Genomic DNA, 18,474 nt, shown 5'->3' on the forward strand with positions numbered 1-18,474 from the left:
GTTGCATTATGAGTTAATAACTTGTGAATTAATTAATAACTAATTCACCCAACTCATCTCTAGTCTATTGATCAGTTAGACTAAATACAACTAGTTTAACAAAGTTAAACTGAACACAACTCCATCAACTGCACCTCCAGTCCACTAAACTCAACTCACTTGAGTTCTAACTGAAGTCTTGCATGCAAATATTAGTCATCCCATAGGTAACCACGTATTTCCCTCTGGGATCTGCATGTACCACATCCGTAGCTCATCCTGAAGTGCTCCAAGAGAATAAGATCAAGTTTATAGTCCAAATATTATTATGAGACAATAATATTTGACTTTTCTATTTTTGACAGCCAGTCTAAAAATAGACTTTGATCACTCACACTGTGGTCACCCACACTGTGATCATCCCTGCTAGGATAAAAAATAGAACTTGTGCCATAATTTGCCTGCGGGCCCACTTAGTGAAGGTGACTCTTTTCACTAAGCTCCATCATCTTGTTGCATTCTCAACAAGCATTTCTTGTTGCACACTTTTCAACAAAAACTGCAGGACTGGCAGTTAATAATCTTCACTGAATTGAGCAGAGCTGAAAATCTGCTTCAAGCCAAATGTATCCCATAAGAACCCTCGCTGCTTCTGAACAAACCTGTAACAGAACTACCATACCCAAAATCCAAGAGCCAAAACAAGTATAATGACTTCCTTCAATCCTCATTGTTGCAAGGATGTGGTTAAGAAATAGGTGTTGAATTTTTGTCTTAAAGGCCTGCCACATGTCCGCACTTCACATTAAATTCAACAACTGCTCAACGAATTACAAAGGATTTGCGTCATAGGTTTGTTGCTCATATATTATTCTCTATACTTTGATTTTCCAGTCATAAGCAAATCTGCATAGTTAATCAAGCACTCAGATTTTGTCTAGCACTAGCAATCTCTGGAGACACTAGTCAATGTATATGTGTTCAACTTCTATTTTCTTGTTATTGCTCCTCTACACTTCAGGTCAATATTCTGCCATACATTAACCCTCTACAATCAGATGTTATAGATTCAATTGCTTTTCAACTCATGCACATCTAAGTAATATGCACTGGACTGCTCTTATTGTTCTGTCCCATGTGCATAGATAAAAACTGAGTTCGCCAATGAAGCACGTTGACCCATACTGAATGTTAATTGCATTGTATAACTATTAGAGCTTTTGGAGATTTGGTTCAAAAATTCAAAAAACATAATTGAAGGTTGGCATATAGTGCACATGCCACATCACATTTGCTTGCCATGAGGCCAAATCAATAGTGGTGGCATTGTAATGTGACAGGAAGATAGTTACAAACACGTAAATGGTGGCATGTGGCCATGTTTTTATCAAGAACAAAACCCATGCCACAGTCCATGTTATCATCAAGAACGAAACCCATGGCGCTTTCAACGATTACTTAATGCAATCGTTGAGAATCAGCAAATTACTCAAATTGTGCCTGAAAATCTGCATTCTCAAATCGCTCAAATTGGAATATTGTTGTTGTAGGTTAGATAGATTCGTGCCATTACTTTTGGAAGTTTCCTGCTTACAAAAATTTGAAAACCTAATTCTCGGCTCTTGATCGAATATGCAATAACAATATGCAGATGGGTCCAAAATATGGTATGTGACTCACTGCATTGCGAGCCTGATTGATTTACAGATTTTAAATTTCCTGAGATTTTTCATCTTTTGAAGTTTTAAAGAATCTTGATTCACCGTTTTTGCATGATGGGGACCGTCCATTAGGTGTGCGGGTTTCAGCTTAATGACTTGTATACTAGTGAGGATAATTAAAGTTTCCTGAGCAGCAGGCCATGGCTTTACCTATAACCATTTCAGGAGTTTTATGGAAGGTTTCCAGGGGATTGAAAGCATGCGTGGCCCGATGCAAAAGCTTTATTATTCAGCCATTTTTCGTATACACCATTATCTGGACAACATTTCTGGCAGCAGTAGTGACAGTTGCATCGGTGAGCCTTGAATTGGCATTCACTTCTCGTTTGTCACCGTTTACAGAATTCTCTCTAGCATGCGATGACCTTCAAGGGAACTCTTTTAGGTTTCCAAACATAAATATATTAATATTTGGTCACCAAAATGCTAAATTTATATCTTCTAAAAAAAATAAGAATTGTTTTTAGTGTGATTTTTTTTTTAAATGGATTTTTATCATAAATTTCTTTCTTACAAAAAAAAAACCACTGGAGAATTTTTTTATTTTATTTTTTTTAAATGTTTTCGATTTCTTGTAATGCTTGTAATTTTAATATTTTGTGCAAATTCCTAGCAAGAGATTTTTATTTAATTTTGAAAATAAATCAAGAGATTTTATGATCTTCCTGATTACTCGAAGCGTAGGAAGAGAGCATACTAACCTATTGATTTGTTTGTTTTTTTATTTTTGCAGGTTAGCATGGATGAAGTGACTCTTACCTAAATTTATTTATGAGAAATGTGGATGCTTTTTTTATTATTATTTTTATCTTTTGAAAACAAAACTAAAGGAAAACTCTATGAGATCTCATTTTATTTATTTTATTTTTTAAACTATTCTACCTTTAACTTGAAAGATTTTTTATTTCCTAGGTAAAAGAATGCTTCCAGTGAAGCCACCTACGGACTAAAAATTTGAAAATGCTCACATCAAGATTTAAAATGTTTACCTTATGATTTGCAAACATGTGAGTAACCTGTCTTATTCTTGGAGTTGGCGCAAGGTTCTTTTGAAACCAGTCCTCCTCAATATTGTCATTGCTCTCCAAGAAGTACATGTTCAACATCTTCAATTTTCTCATCCATAGATGGATTAGTAAGAAATGGGGGGTTTCAAAAGACTAAATTTGAATCTAAGTACCAAAAAATAAAAAATAAAAATGCTCAAACTTGAACTCCGTTATGAAGATCTTGTTGTCACCAGGTTTCACAAGTTAGTCCATAAAAAGAAATTGCAATAAAAATAACTTCCTAAGTCTATCTCTAAATCATCCTCCCTCGCAATGGTGCCAAAATGTTTGGTCTAAAATGCAGATGCAAATTATAGTTCCATTTATTATCCACCCGAGTAAGTAAACTTCAAGGATCATCCAATATATATGGACTTAGAGACAACTAAACTGAACTAGGTGAAGAAATGCCAAAGCTCCCTTACAGGAGGTCTTTCATTGGAATCTCCAACATCTATTCAGTCATTTAACAAAATTAAATCTAAAGACATTGTGACAAGTGTAAGAAATATTAAAGCTCCCTTACAGGAGACTGTCCATTAATATTTCTAACATCTTAATCAATTAACTAAGAAATGAAGGCATTTAAACATAATTCAAATTGATTACAGGAAATATTAAAGCTCTCTTACAAGAGACTATTCATTTATATTTCCAGCATCAAGATATTTAAACTAATGAAATTAAAAACATAAATGAAAGAAATCTTACTATACCAAAACAAGTATGCAAGTGAGGCAATGGGGGCCCTCCATAGCTCCACAAGCACGCTTAGAAAGAAGTCAAATGTAGAAGAAAATCCAATCCACTTTATTTATCCTCAATTGCAAATTGCAATTACAAGCTCCAAGTTCTACATTCCAAGAGGTCCTAAGCTCTACATTACAATGATTCTAAAATCTAAAATTACAAATGAAGGACTAAGTTTCTAAATTCTAAAAGTTAAGATTACAAATGAAGGAGATAACACTCCTATTTATACAAAAGCTATGATAACAAACTCATAAATGTAGACCCACTATTTCCTCCTTTGACCCACATATTTCTCAACCAATGGTGACGCATAACCCTATCCTCCATGATCTCCTCCATGAGGTCCATGATCTTCTCAAATTCGAATTTGAACATAGAGTGCCAAATAAAGATGCCTTGGAAGCCTCCATGTTGGAAATAATACTGAGGGGGGGGGGGGGGGGGGGGGGGGGGGGTGAATCAGTATTATCAAATCAATAAAACCTTTTCATTTCATACTTAGATACATATACGCTATTTCAGTTAAAGGAACCCGCGTGTATATGCAACTAGCGTATATGAAGAATACTTATGATTCAGTTAATCCATTAAATGTTGATCTTTAGTGAGTGATGTTGATGGGAGCTACAACCCCTTTAGCTCTTGTACTAGCCAATCCATTTACTAGTATGTAGGTGCCTGCCTACTGAATGCTCCAATCTTCACTCGTTCTCCAACTGCTACTGGAAGGGAGCTATCCCCCCTAGCTCTTGTACTAGCTGATGTACTAGTACGTAGGTGCCGGCCTACAATCTCCATTCATCCTCCAGGGACCACATTTCATACATTTTCAGACTGGATACTCCTGAAGCACAACACCATAATCTGAAGGCCATGTTTCATCAAATTTTCATACTGGACCCATAAATATCATTGAAGCACAAAACAATCAATACTAGCATCGTCAATTTCTGAATCTCTGATACATTGAAACCCTGTCAACAACACTGTCACTAGAACACAGAGCAGAACACTGAAATCTGCAACAATATTCAGAACCAATTGTATCATCAAAATCATGCATCAGAGTGCATACGCTACTTGGAAGTGCTGAACCAGCGTGTATACGCAACTTCACCAAGGTGAACCAGCGTATATGTCATCAATTGCTTACTTATAACTTGATACACCTCCTGTCTTCATACATATCCATATTATTACATATACAAGGATAATATGTGTGTTAGCACCCAGATCTAGTCCATCAGATCACATAAATATGAGTCATTATGATCCTGACCCAATATTAGTTCTCATCCATCAACACTGAAGCTAAACATAATCAACCAAACAAGATATGCAGAATACTGACACCTTTAAACTGTCATCAAAACTCATCAACAACCAGAACCACCTGTAACTTCAAACATCATAGCTCAAATGGTATACGCTACTACAATTAACCAAACCCGCGTACATACGCGCTTACACCAAAGCCAACCCACGTACATATCTATAAATATTCAATCATGACTTGCAGCGATTTCAAACTTAAGTTATACCCAGTTCAGATCATTACATGTGTCAGTATACAGATTTAGAATAAACATAATCAACCATATAGAGATAGTTCATTTCAAACCATTTGATCCCGATCTATCCTTAGATCTTGTTCTCCATCAACTGGTGAGATCCTTCCTTATCTCAGATCAAGCAATGCATCATAAACCCATAACCTGCATACTGGATCTCATCCTTCATCAGATATTCAAGACTTTTTCGATACCCTTGCCGAATGATCTTCTTCTCCTTTTATAGTCTTAGGCCTTGCTCAAAACCATGGTCCAAAACCATAACAAACCAATACCATGGACCCAATACTTGGGATCAGCGCATCTGACGAGATACTATGGTCCAAAACCATAGGTTCAAATACCAAGGACTAACTACCATGGACCAAAACTCAATGTACACGCCTTCTCTTGCATGAAAGTGCGTGTATACGCATACGCATATTTTCAACGACTATCCCGCTTGTATACGCGGCTCGGTCACAGTGAACCTGCGTATATATATTTTCTCTTCATTCTTGTAGTCTGATCATCAAATCCTTGCTGCTGACCTGTTGCACTATGATCTGTCATCTGTGTGATTTTCCATCAAGGACAACACTTGTCTCATAATGCCAACAATCTCCCCCTTTGGACTTGATGGCAAAGCTAATTTTTCACACTTAGAACTATCATCAGATTCCTTTGAGTTGTCCTGCATCCCATGCATTCAGTCACATCTTGATATCTCTTATGAAGATCCAACTAGCTATAACTAAGTGAGATGTTCTTTTCTGAGTGGGTTGCCATCAAGTACAACACATGCATCATAATGCCAACAATCTCCCCCTTTGGACTTGATGGCAACAACACCAAATCACTCTCCCCCTTTGACATCAAGGGCAAAGGGCGAACCAAGATATTCTCTTTCCTTGATAAATGTTCCGTTGACCATACTCCCCCTGAGTACCTGCTGAAATCTTTGAATGAGCTCCCCCTTTGTATATGCCAAGGTGTACCAATCTGTCCATGCTCCCTCTGAGTACATGCTGAAAGCTCTGCTCTTGTTGAATTGTGCTATTCATGCTCCCCCTGTTTGTAAGCTAGGTCTGCAAAAATATGTTCTACAAGAAGAACATGACTCTATCATAAATGGCCTTCCTATCACTAAGGACTCATACATTCATCTCCCAACCTAGTGGGGATATACCAATATTGACTATCCACCCAACCAAGTGGGGATACACCAGAAATTTACATATGGCAACCAAGTATGTCATTCATCCCAGGCATAGTGGGGAAACCAACATAGGCCGTTACATGACCTTCGTATGACTGAAATATTTCATCATCCTTCTTATGCATAAAGGGGTTACAAATTACATTATGTGACCAGAAGAGATTTCATCAAATGACTACAATAGATAGAGACACACTATTACATCATGAGTCTTGATATGACCTTTACATGAGACTAAACATCTAAATAAGACCATGATAGTCATCAGCAACTATTATACACAATGTATGATCTGCTCCATAAGCATCTGTCAACAACATTTAAACCAGCAATCATGTTCTCCCTCTGTACCTGTTCCATCTGTGCCAGATGGTTTCTGTCAGGCCCATATCAGAATTTTCTCATTCTCAGTTTGACCCACTAATTTCCTTCAAATTAACATATACGCGACTGTATCCACAGAAACAAGCGTATATACGCAGATACTCCTTATGAAACTTGCGTACAACCATTTCCAAATCAGCAACCTGTAAATGTCCTATGACAGGGTATGTCCGCATATAGATATCAACTCATCATCATAAAATCATTCACATTATATCATATGTGTAAAACACCATAGCCATCTTATCAACAAGATCATTCATGTATCATCACTTGGGAATATCTGCATCAATCAACATATGTAAGTATCAACCTATCAACATATAGGTAAGAACTCATCATCATCATGTCTCCAACAATGCAACTTTGAGTAATCATTCATGTATCCAGTGCTATGTATCTTGAGCCCAAGATCTTTTGTCAAGGCTTCTTTATATCATCAACTTCAACAATCCTCATCCATATGAGCACCAAGAACTATAGGAATCCTGCATCATAACTGTATTATATGATCTTTATGCATATGACGACAGCAGCATATGAGTGACTCATCATTAAGTAATGAAGTTGTGTATTCAAGCTTTGTACTTCTCCTTATCCTTATGAAGATCACCATGTAAGCATCATATATGCACCATCTAAGAATCAATCCACAAATATGATCTGAACATCAACTATGTAACCCCAAGAATCATATGAGATTTTATCATGGACAACTCATAACAACATCATAGAAAGATATATCATTTAGCCATATAAGCATCATCACTGAGGACTATTAACCATAATGCCAACAATGCATTATTAAAGGCATATGCTCCCCCTCAATCTGTGCCATCTGTTTACTGTTAGATCTGATCATGCATATATCAGCAATAAGCATCAAGTTAGGATCAAAACACTTCTAAACATCTTACAAGTATCAAGACATTTCCACACATCCTTAGCAAACTATAACTATTAACCAATAGAGAAAATAATGGACTGAATCATATCAGACCCTTTTTCTGAGCCTGTCCCCATTGCTTTTCCTCAGACTGACATATACGTGACTTTGCAGTGTCTAACTCGCGTATATAAGCGACTTCCCTTTATGAAACTTGCGTATGAGATTTAGGACACTGAAGTTTTACACTTTCAGCTCCCCCTGAGTCTGTGATGTCTGTGTTGTGCTGTGTTTGTGCCGTGCCACATCTTTGTGACGGAACTTTCTTCTTTTTCCAAACATTCAAGCGTGATGATGTTTTCTCCTTTTGGTATGGTTCCCGTACTTTGTTCCTGCATTCCTTTGCTATATGTCCAAGCTTGTTACATGCATAACATCTTACATGTTTCATATTCCTCCTGTAGCAATCAACAGCTTTGTGACCAAACATATTGTAAGAAAAACAATATCCATTAAAGTACCTGGAACGTGATGATCTTTCTGTGCGGTGGTCTTGACCCATTCTACTTCTGCATCTCACTGCAACATGTCCAAGATTATGACATACATAGCATTCAACATTATTCATCGGAGGAGTAAAAGATTTTCTTTGAAGAATTTCTTTCCTTGGTTGTTGATGGGGTTGACCTCTCATCTCTTTGTTGAGCATTTCAGATTTATCATTAGATTCCCTTGTCTTACTTTGTGAACTAGATTCTTCTTCAATAGATTCATGAAAACCAAGACCAGCTTTGATAGCAGGAGACCTTTGACTACTAAGAATATCATCCAAGATCTTAGTACTATCTTGAAATCGTAAGAGCTTATCCTTTTCTTCTAATTTTTCTTTTAGAATATTTACCTCAACCTGAAGATGCTCTTCCTTTTCATGATATTGCTTCTTCATGTTTTCTTCAGCTTTTCTTCCTTCCTCTAACTGATGTCTTAGTTCAAGAACAACATTTTCTTGTTTTTCATGAGCTTGGAGTAGTTCTTTATTCTGCTTCTTTGATTCTTCAAGATCTTCCTTTAGCGAGAGGATCATAGCTTCAAGCCTTTCATAGTAACTGGATCTATCTCTGAGTTTCTTGATTGTTGTGCGTCTTTCATTTACTTCATTTCTTAATGATGTCACTTCATCCTGTAACTTTTGACATTTTTCCTTGAATAGCTTCCTTACCTTGTTACCTTCCTCTAGTTGAGCTTTTAGTTTGGTAGATTCATATTTTAAGGCACATTCCATTTTGTTCAATAGATCTTGTTGATCTCTAATTTTGTCTGTAAGCCTTCTAAATACTTCCTCTATTTGATATTTTTCTTTCTCACCCATAAGAGAAAATTCAGTTGCTTCGCTATCACTTTCATCATCTTCACATGGATGGATACCAGAGGATAACAAATTCATACCTGATAGATCTTGTTCATCTTCATTCTGAAGTGATTTTTAACCTGAAGTGCTTCTTCCACATAATCCCCAGTCGATGCTCCCACTATCATAGACTTTCTGAGATGTCTTCTTCTTCTTAGGTGCTTTCTTCTTAAGCTTCTTTCCCATTGTTCCACGGATCTCCTTCAAGCGATCAAGCTTCTACCAAAGGACCTGCTCTGATACCAATTGTTGGAAATAATAATTAGAGGGTGGGGAGGGGGTGAATCAGTATTATCAAATCAATAAAACCTTTTCATTTCATACTTAGATACATATACGCTATTTCAGTTAATGGAACCCGCATGTATACGCAACTGTGTCTAATTCAACTAGCATATATGAAGAATACTTATGATTCAGTTAATCCATTAAATGTTGATCTTTAGTGAGTGCATCAGAACTTCATTAAACATATGAACAGTAAGCAGGTGCAGTAAAACAGAACAGATCATCACGAACAAGAAGCACACATGAACACCATTATATAAGGTGGAAACCCAATGTGGGTGAAAACCACCTGTTGCAAGTCATCTCTGTCTTCCTTTAATAAGAAACTTCATTTTACAATCTTTTGTACTGGTGCAGTCTTATACCAGTACGTAGGCTACAACCTGCAGAGAGCTACAGCCATCTCTCATTTTCCAGACTCTCCTGGATGGGAGCTACAACCCCTTTAGATCTTGTACTAGCCAATCCATTTACTAGTTCGTAGGTGCCTGCCTACTAAATGCTCCAATCTTCACTCGTTCTCCAACTGCTACTGGAAGGGAGCTATCACCCCCTTAGCTCTTGTACTAGATGATGTACTAGTACGTAGGTGCCGGCCTACAATCTCCATTCATCTTCCAGGGACCACATTTCATACATTTTCAGACTGGATACTCCTGAAGCACAACACTATAATCTGAAGGCCACGTTTCATCAAATTTTCATACTGGACCCATAAATATCATTGAAGCACAAAACAATCAATACTAGCATCATCAATTTCTGAATCACTGATACATTGAAACCCTGTCAACAACACTATCACCAGAACATAGAGCAGAACACTGAACTCTGCAACAATATTCAGAACCAACTGTATCATCAAAATCATGCATCAAAGTGCATACGCTACTTGGAAGTGTTGAACCAACGTGTATACGCAACTTCACCAAAGTGAACCAGTGTATATGTCATCAATTGCTTACTTATAACTTGATGCACCTCTTATCTTCAGACATATCCAGATTATTACATATACAAGGATAATATGTGTGTTAGCACCCAGATCTAGTCCATCAGATCACATAAATATGAGTCATTATGATCTTGATCCAATATTAGTTCTCATCCATCAACACTGAAGCTAAACATAATCAACCAAACAAGATATGCAGAATAATGACACCTTTAAACTGTCATCAAAACTCATCAACAACCAGAACCACCTGTAACTTCAAACATCATAGCTCAAATGGTATACGCTACTACAATGAACCTAACCCGCGTACATACGCGCTTACACCAAAGCCAACCCGTGTACATATCTATAAATATTCAATCATGACGCGATTTCAAACTTAAGTTATACCCGGTTCAGATCATTACATGCGTCAGTATACAGATCTAGAATAAACATAATCAACCATATAGACATTATTCATTTCAAACCATTTGATCCCGATCTATCCTTAGATCTTGTTCTCCATCAATTGTCGAGATCCCTCCTTAGCTCAGATCAAGAAAATGCATCATAAACCCATAACCTGCATACTGGATCTCATCCTTCATCAGATATTCAAGACTTTTTCGATACCCTTGCCTAATGATCTTCTTCTCCTTTTATAGTCTTAGGCCTTGCTCAAAACCATGGTCCAAAACCATAACAAACCAACACCATGGACCCAATACTTGGGATCAGCGCATCTGACGAGATACTATGGTCCAAAACCATAGGTTCAAATACCAAGGACTAACTACCATGGACCAAAACTCAATGTACACGCCTTCTCTTGCATGAAAGTGCGTGTATACGCATACGCATCTTTTCAACGACTATCCCGCGTGTATACGCGGCTCGGTCACAGTGAACCTGCGTATATATATTTTCTCTTCATTCTTGTAGTCTGATCATCAAATTCTTGCTGCTGACCTGCTGCACTATGATCTGTCATCTGTGTGATTTGCCATCAAGGACAACACTTGTCTCATAATGCCAACAATCTCCCCCTTTGGACTTGATGGCAAGGCTATCTTGTCACACTTAGAACTATCATCTGATTCACATCCCATGCATTCAGTCACATCTTGATATCTCTTCTGAAGATCCATCTAGCTATAACTAAGTGAGATGTTCTTCTATGAGTGGGTTGCCAACAAGTACAACACATGCATCATAATGCCAACAATCTCCCCCTTTGGACTTGATGGCAACAACACCAAATCACTCTCCCCCTTTGACATCAAGGGAAAGGGGCAGACCAAGATATTCTCTTTCTTTGATAAACGTTCCGTTGACCATACTCCCCCTGAGTACCTGCTGAAATCTTTGAATGAACTCCCCCTTTATATATGCCAAGGTGTACCAATCTGTCCATGCTCCCTCTGATTACATGCTGAAAGCTCTGCTCTTGATGAATTGTGCTATTCATGCTCCCCCTGTCTATAAGCTAGGTCTGCAAAAAGATGTTCTACAAGAAGAACATGACTCTATCATAAATGGCCTTCCTATCACTAAGGACTCATACATTCATCTCCCAACCTAGTGGGGATATACCAATATTGACTCATCCACCCAACCAAGTGGGGATACACCAGAAATTTACATATGGCAACCAATTATGTCATTCATCCCAGGCATAGTGGGAAACCAACATAGGTTGTTACATGACCTTGATATGACTGAAATATTTCATCATCCTTCTTATGCATAAAGGGGTTACAAATTACATTATGTGACCAGAAGAGATTTCATCAAATAACTACAATAGATAGAGACACACTATTACATCATGAGTCTTGATATGACCTTTACATGAGACTAAACATCTAAATAAGACCATGATAGTCATCAACAACTATTATACACAATGTATGATCTGCTCCATAAGCATATGTCAACAACATTTAGACCATCAATCATGTTCTCCCTCTGTACCTGTTCCATCTGTGCCAGATGGTTTCTGTGAGGCCCATATCAGACTCTTCTCATTCTCAATTTGGCCCACTGATTTCCTTCAAATTAGCATATACGTGACTGTATCCACAGAAACAAGCGTATATACGTGGATACTCCTTATGAAACTCACGTACAACCATTTCCAAATAAGCAACCGGTAAATGTCCTATGACAGGGTATGTCCACATATAGATATCAACTCATCATCATAAAATCATTCACATTATATCATATGTGTAAAACACCATAGCCATCTTATCAACAAGATCATCCATGTATCATCACTTGGGAATATCTGCATCAATCAACATATGTAAGTATCAACCTATCAACATATAGGTAAGAACTCATCATCATCATGTCTCCAACAATGCAACTTTGAGTAATCATTCATGTATCCAACGTTATGTATCTTTAGTTCAAGATCTTTTGTCAAGGCTTCTTTATATCATCAACTTCAACAATCCTCATCCATATGAGCACCAAGAACTATAGGAATCCTGCATCATAACTGTATTATATGATCTTTATGCATATGACGACAGCAGCATATGAGTGACTCATCATTAAGTAATGAAATTGTGTATTCATGCTTTGTACTTCTCCTTATCCTTATGAAGATCACCATGTAAGCATCATATATGCACCATCTAAGAATCAATCCACAAATATGATCTGAACATCAACTATGTAACCCCAAGAATCATATGAGATTTTATCATGGACAACTCATAAGCACATCATAGCAAGATATATCATTTAGCCATATAAGCATCATCACTGAGGACTATTAACCATAATGCCAACAATGCATTATTAAAGGCATATGCTCCCCCTCAAGCTGTGCCATCTGTTTACTGTTAGATATGATCATGCATATATCAGCAATAAGCATCAAGTTAGGATCAAAACACTTCTAAACATCTTACAAGTATCAAGACATTTCCACACATCCTCAGCAGACTATAACTATTAACCAATAGAGCAAATAATGGACTGAATCATATTAGACCCTTTTTCTGAGCCTGTCCCCACTGCTTTTCCTTAGACTGACATATACGTGACTTTGCAGTGTCTAACTTGCGTATATACGCGACTTCCCTTTATGAAACTTGCGTATGAGATTTAGGACACTGAAGTTTTACACTTTCAGCTCCCCCTGAGTCTGTGATGTCTGTGTTGTGCTGTGTCTGTGCGGTGCCACATCTTTCTGATGGAACTTCCTTCTTTTTCCATATCTTCAAGCGTGATGATGTTTTCTCCTTTTGGTATGGTGCCCGTACTTTGTTCCTGCATTCCTTTGCTATATGTCCAAGCTTGTTACATGCATAACATCTTACATGTTTCATATTCCTCTTGTAGCAATCATCAGCTTTGTGACCAAACATATTGCAAGAAAAACAATATCCATTAAAGTACCTGGAACGTGATGATCTTTCTGTGTGGTTGTCTTGACCCATTCTACTTCTGCATCTGGCTGCAACATGTCCAAGATTATGACATACATAACATTCAACATTGTTCATCGGAGGAGTAAAATATTTTCTTTGAAGAATTTCTTTCCTTGGTTGTTGATGGGGTTGACCTCTCATCTCTTTGTTGAGCATTTCAGATTTATCATTAGATTCCCTTGTCTTACTTTATGAACTAGATTCTTCTTCAATAGATTCATGAAAACCAAGACCAGCTTTGATAGCAGGAGACCTTTGACTACTAAGAATATCATCCAAGATCTTAGTACTATCTTGAAATCGTAAGAGCTTATCCTTTTCTTCTAATTTTTCTTTTAGAATATTTACCTCAACCTGAAGATGCTGTTCTTTTTCATGATATTGCTTCTTCATGTTTTCTTCAGCTTTTCTTCCTTCCTCTAACTGATGTCTTAGTTCAAGAACTTCATTTTCTTGTTTTTTATGAGCTTGGAGTAGTTCTTTATTCTGCTTCTTTGATTCTTCAAGATCTTCCTTTAGCGAGAGGATCGTAGCTTCAAGCCTTTCATAGTAACTGGATCTATCTCTGAGTTTCTTGATTGTTGTGCGTCTTTCATTTACTTCATTTCTTAATGATGTCACTTCATCCTGCAACTTTTGACATTTTTCCTTGAATAACTTCCTTACCTTGTTACCTTCCTCTAGTTGAGCTTTTAGTTTGGTAGATTCATCTTTGAAGGCACATTCCCTTTTGTTCAATAGATCTTGTTGATCTCTAATTTTGTCTGTAAGCCTTCTAAATATTTCCTCTATTTGATATCTTTCTTGCTCACCCATAAGAGCAAATTCAGTTGCTTCGCTATCACTTTCATCATCTTCACATGGATGGATACCAGAGGATAACAAATTCATACCTGATATATCTTATTCATCTTCATTCCGAAGTGATTTTTAACCTGAAGTGCTTCTTCCACATAATCCCCAATCGATGCTCCCACTGTCATAGACTTTCTGAGATGTCTTCTTCTTCTTAGGTGCTTTCTTCTTAAGCTTCTTTCCCATTGTTCTATGAATCTCCTTCAAGCGATCAAGCTTCTACCAAAGGACCTGCTCTGATACCAATTGTTGGAAATAATACTGAGAGTGTGGGAGGGTGGGGTGAATCAGTATTATCAAATCAAAAAAACCTTTTCATTTCATACTTAGATACATATACGCTATTTCAGTTAATGGAACCCGCGTGTATACGCAACTGTGTCTAATGCAACTAGCGTATATGAAGAATACTTATGATTCAGTTAATCCATTAAATGTTGATCTTTAGTGAGTGCATCAGAACTTCATTAACCATATGAACAGTAAGCAGGTGCAGTAAAACAGAACAGATCATCACACACAAGAAGCACACATGAACACCATGATATAAGGTGGAAACCCAATGTGGGTGAAAACCACCTGTTGCAAGTCATCTCTATCTTCCTTTAATAAGAAACTTCATTTTACAATCTTTTGTACTGGTGCAGTCTTATACCAGTACGTAGGCTACAACCTGCAGAGAGCTACAACCATCTCTCGTTTTCCAGACTCTCTTGGATGGGAGCTACAACCCCTTTAGCTCTTGTACTAGCCAATCCATGTACTAGTACGTAGGTGCCTGCCTATTAAATGCTCCAATCTTCACTCGTTCTCCAACTACTACTGGAAGGGAGCTATCACCCCCTTAGCTCTTGTACTAGCTGATGTACTAGTACGTAGGTGCCGGCCTACAATCTCCATTCATCCTCCAGGGACCACATTTCATACATTTTCAGAATGGATACTCCTGAAGCACAACACTATAATCTGAAGGCCACGTTTCATCAAACTTTCATATTGGACCCATAAATATCATTGAAGCACAAAACAATCAATACTAGCATCATCAATTCCTGAATCACTGATACACTGAAACCCTGCCAACAACACTGTCACCAGAACACAGAGCAGAACACTTAACTCTGCAACAATATTCAGAACCAATTGTATCATCAAAATCATGCATCAGAGTGCATACGCTACTTGGAAGTGCTGAACCAGCGTGTATACGCAACTTCACCAAGGTGAACCAGCGTATATGTCATCAATTGCTTACTTATAACTTGATGCACCTCTTGTCTTCAGACATATCCAGATTATTACATATACAAGGATAATATGTGTGTTAGCACCCAGATCTAGTCCATCAGATCACATAAATATGAGTCATTATGATCCTGATCCAATATTAGTTCTCATCCATCAACACTGAAGCTAAACATAATCAACCAAACAAGATATGCAGAATACTGACACCTTTAAACTGTCATCAAAACTCATCAACAACCAAAACCACCTGTAACTTCAAACATCATAGCTCAAATGGTATACGCTACTACAATGAACCAAACCCGCATACATACGCGCTTACACCAAAGCCAACCCGCATACATATCTATAAATATTCAATCATGACTTGTAGCGATTTCAAACTTAAGTTATACCCAGTTCAGATCATTACATGCGTCAGTATACAGATCTAGAATAAACATAATCAACCATATAGAGATAGTTCATTTCAAACCATTTGATCCCGATTTATCCTTAGATCTTGTTCTCCATCAACTGGTGAGATCCCTCCTTAGCTCAGATCAAGCAATGCATCATAAACCCATAACCTGCATACTGGATCTCATCCTTCATCAGATATTCAAGACTTTTTCGATACCCTTGCCTAATGATCTTCTTCTCCTTTTATAGTCTTAGGCCTTGCTCAATACCATGGTCCAAAACCATAACAAACCAATACCATGGACCCAATACTTGGGATCAACGCATCTGACGAGATACTATTGTCCAAAACCATAGGTTCAAATACCAAGGACTAACTACCATGGACCAAAACTCAATGTACACGCCTTCTCTTGCATGAAAGTGCATGTATACGCATACGCATCTTTTCAACGACTATCCCGCGTGTATACGCGGCTCGGTCACAATGAACCTGCGTATATATATTTTCTCTTCATTCTTGTAGTCTGATCATCAAATCCTTGTTGCTGACCTGCTGCACTATGATCTGTCATCTGTGTGATTTGCCATCAAGGACAACACTTGTCTCATAATGCCAACACTCCATTGTACCTACACATGTCAAAAAACTCATTCTAATTGTTAGGTATAAGTATATTGAGATTATTTTCTAAAGTTTAACCATAAATTCTCTTAAAAATACTAAGAATTAATAATGTTTTGGAAAACACAAAGGTAACCCATATAATGATGAAAGTGAAGCTGATTTGGTGACATGGTGGTGGAATAGAGGTGATAAAATGTGTGAATGGAGTGAAAGTGGATGTATTTTAAGGATAATTCTTAGGCCCAACAATTCTTACGAGCCATGCAATGTTTAGCTTGATGACCAAAATTTTTACAATAATAACAATTCGCAAAAAAGATTGTTTTGTACCTGTTGTAATAGCCATGATTTGAATCAACATTCTTCCTTGGAGTTACTCTCTCTTCATTCTTTGGATTTGAGATGGAACTTTGATGAAATGATTTTTCTTCTTTTGGGTTGCTGGAAAGTATGTTGGCATAGCTTTTCGCATTATCCTTAGTACTTGATGATTCTCCTTTAAAGCCTATCCCAAATTTGTCATATTGAGGTTTTTGGGTAGTGAGGATAATGTCAATTGTTTGAGAACTTTCCCAACTCTTTTTGACTTGCTCCAATTCCTTCCTTAGAGATACTATTTCAGCTTCATGATTTTCACATATTTCTTCTTTTTCTTTTAGCTTATTTTTCAAGAGATCTTCCCTTATTTTTGCTTCCTCCTTTTCTACCTTGAGAGAAATGATTTTATTTCGTAATTTCTCATTTTCTTCAATGGCACTTATTAACAATTCATCTACATTTCCTTCTAGTCCTGAATCATCATCATCCGTGAATACCATGAATAATACTTTTTTGGCTTCCAGCATAGTCGCTTTCTTCATCTGATTCATCGTTACCTCCTTTGCGATGAGGGAAATGATTAGTTGATTTTCTTTTAATGACTATAAATTCATCTTCATCAGACTCTTCTTGCTTAGAGAAGAAATTCTTCTTATTGAACTCTTTCTTTTTATATACCATCCTTTTAGAACCTCCTCATCATCACTATCATGCTTAAGAGGATATTTTGCAGCATAATGACCTATTCTTCCACATTTGAAACAAATAAGAGGGTACTTACCATTTAGCTTGGATCCTTTCTTTAGTCTTCGTACAAATTGCGCCAATTCAGATTCAACATCGGAGTCAGCATTGTTGGTATTCCATAATTTCCCCTTTTTTTACTTTGAGGCCTTGAATGCTGCATCTTTGGAGCTTGGGATTCCTTTTCTCATCTCATTGGAAATGAGGATTCCATGAAGTTCATCCATCTTGAGAGTATCTAGGTCCTTCATTTCTTCTATAGCACTTACTTTGGAGTCAAATCTATCAGGGAGAGATCTTTTGAACAATAATGCTTTCTTCAATCTTTTCTCCCAATCCTTTAAGAGAGTTGACCACTTCAGCTACTCAGAGAATGTATGATGCAATATCTTCTTCATCATCCATGTTCAGACTTTCGAATTGCCTTCTATGAGTTTGAAGCTTTGCCTTGTTAACTTTGGAGTCCCCATCGTATAAGTTAACCAGCTTATCCCATACTTCTTTGGTCGAGTCACAATTCATGACTTTTGTAAATTCAGAATCAGTGATTCCACTAGTGATGGAATTTAAGGCTTTTGCATTTGCAATATAAGCTTTCATTTCATCTTAATCAGTTGGAAGAGTGGAAGGAGAATTGTATCCATTCGAAACTGAAT

Source organism: Pinus tabuliformis, chromosome X, assembly GCF_031772625.1.
Source record: "Pinus tabuliformis cultivar Carrire ecotype Pingquan chromosome X, CPIR1, whole genome shotgun sequence".
NCBI lineage: Eukaryota > Viridiplantae > Streptophyta > Pinopsida > Pinales > Pinaceae > Pinus > Pinus tabuliformis.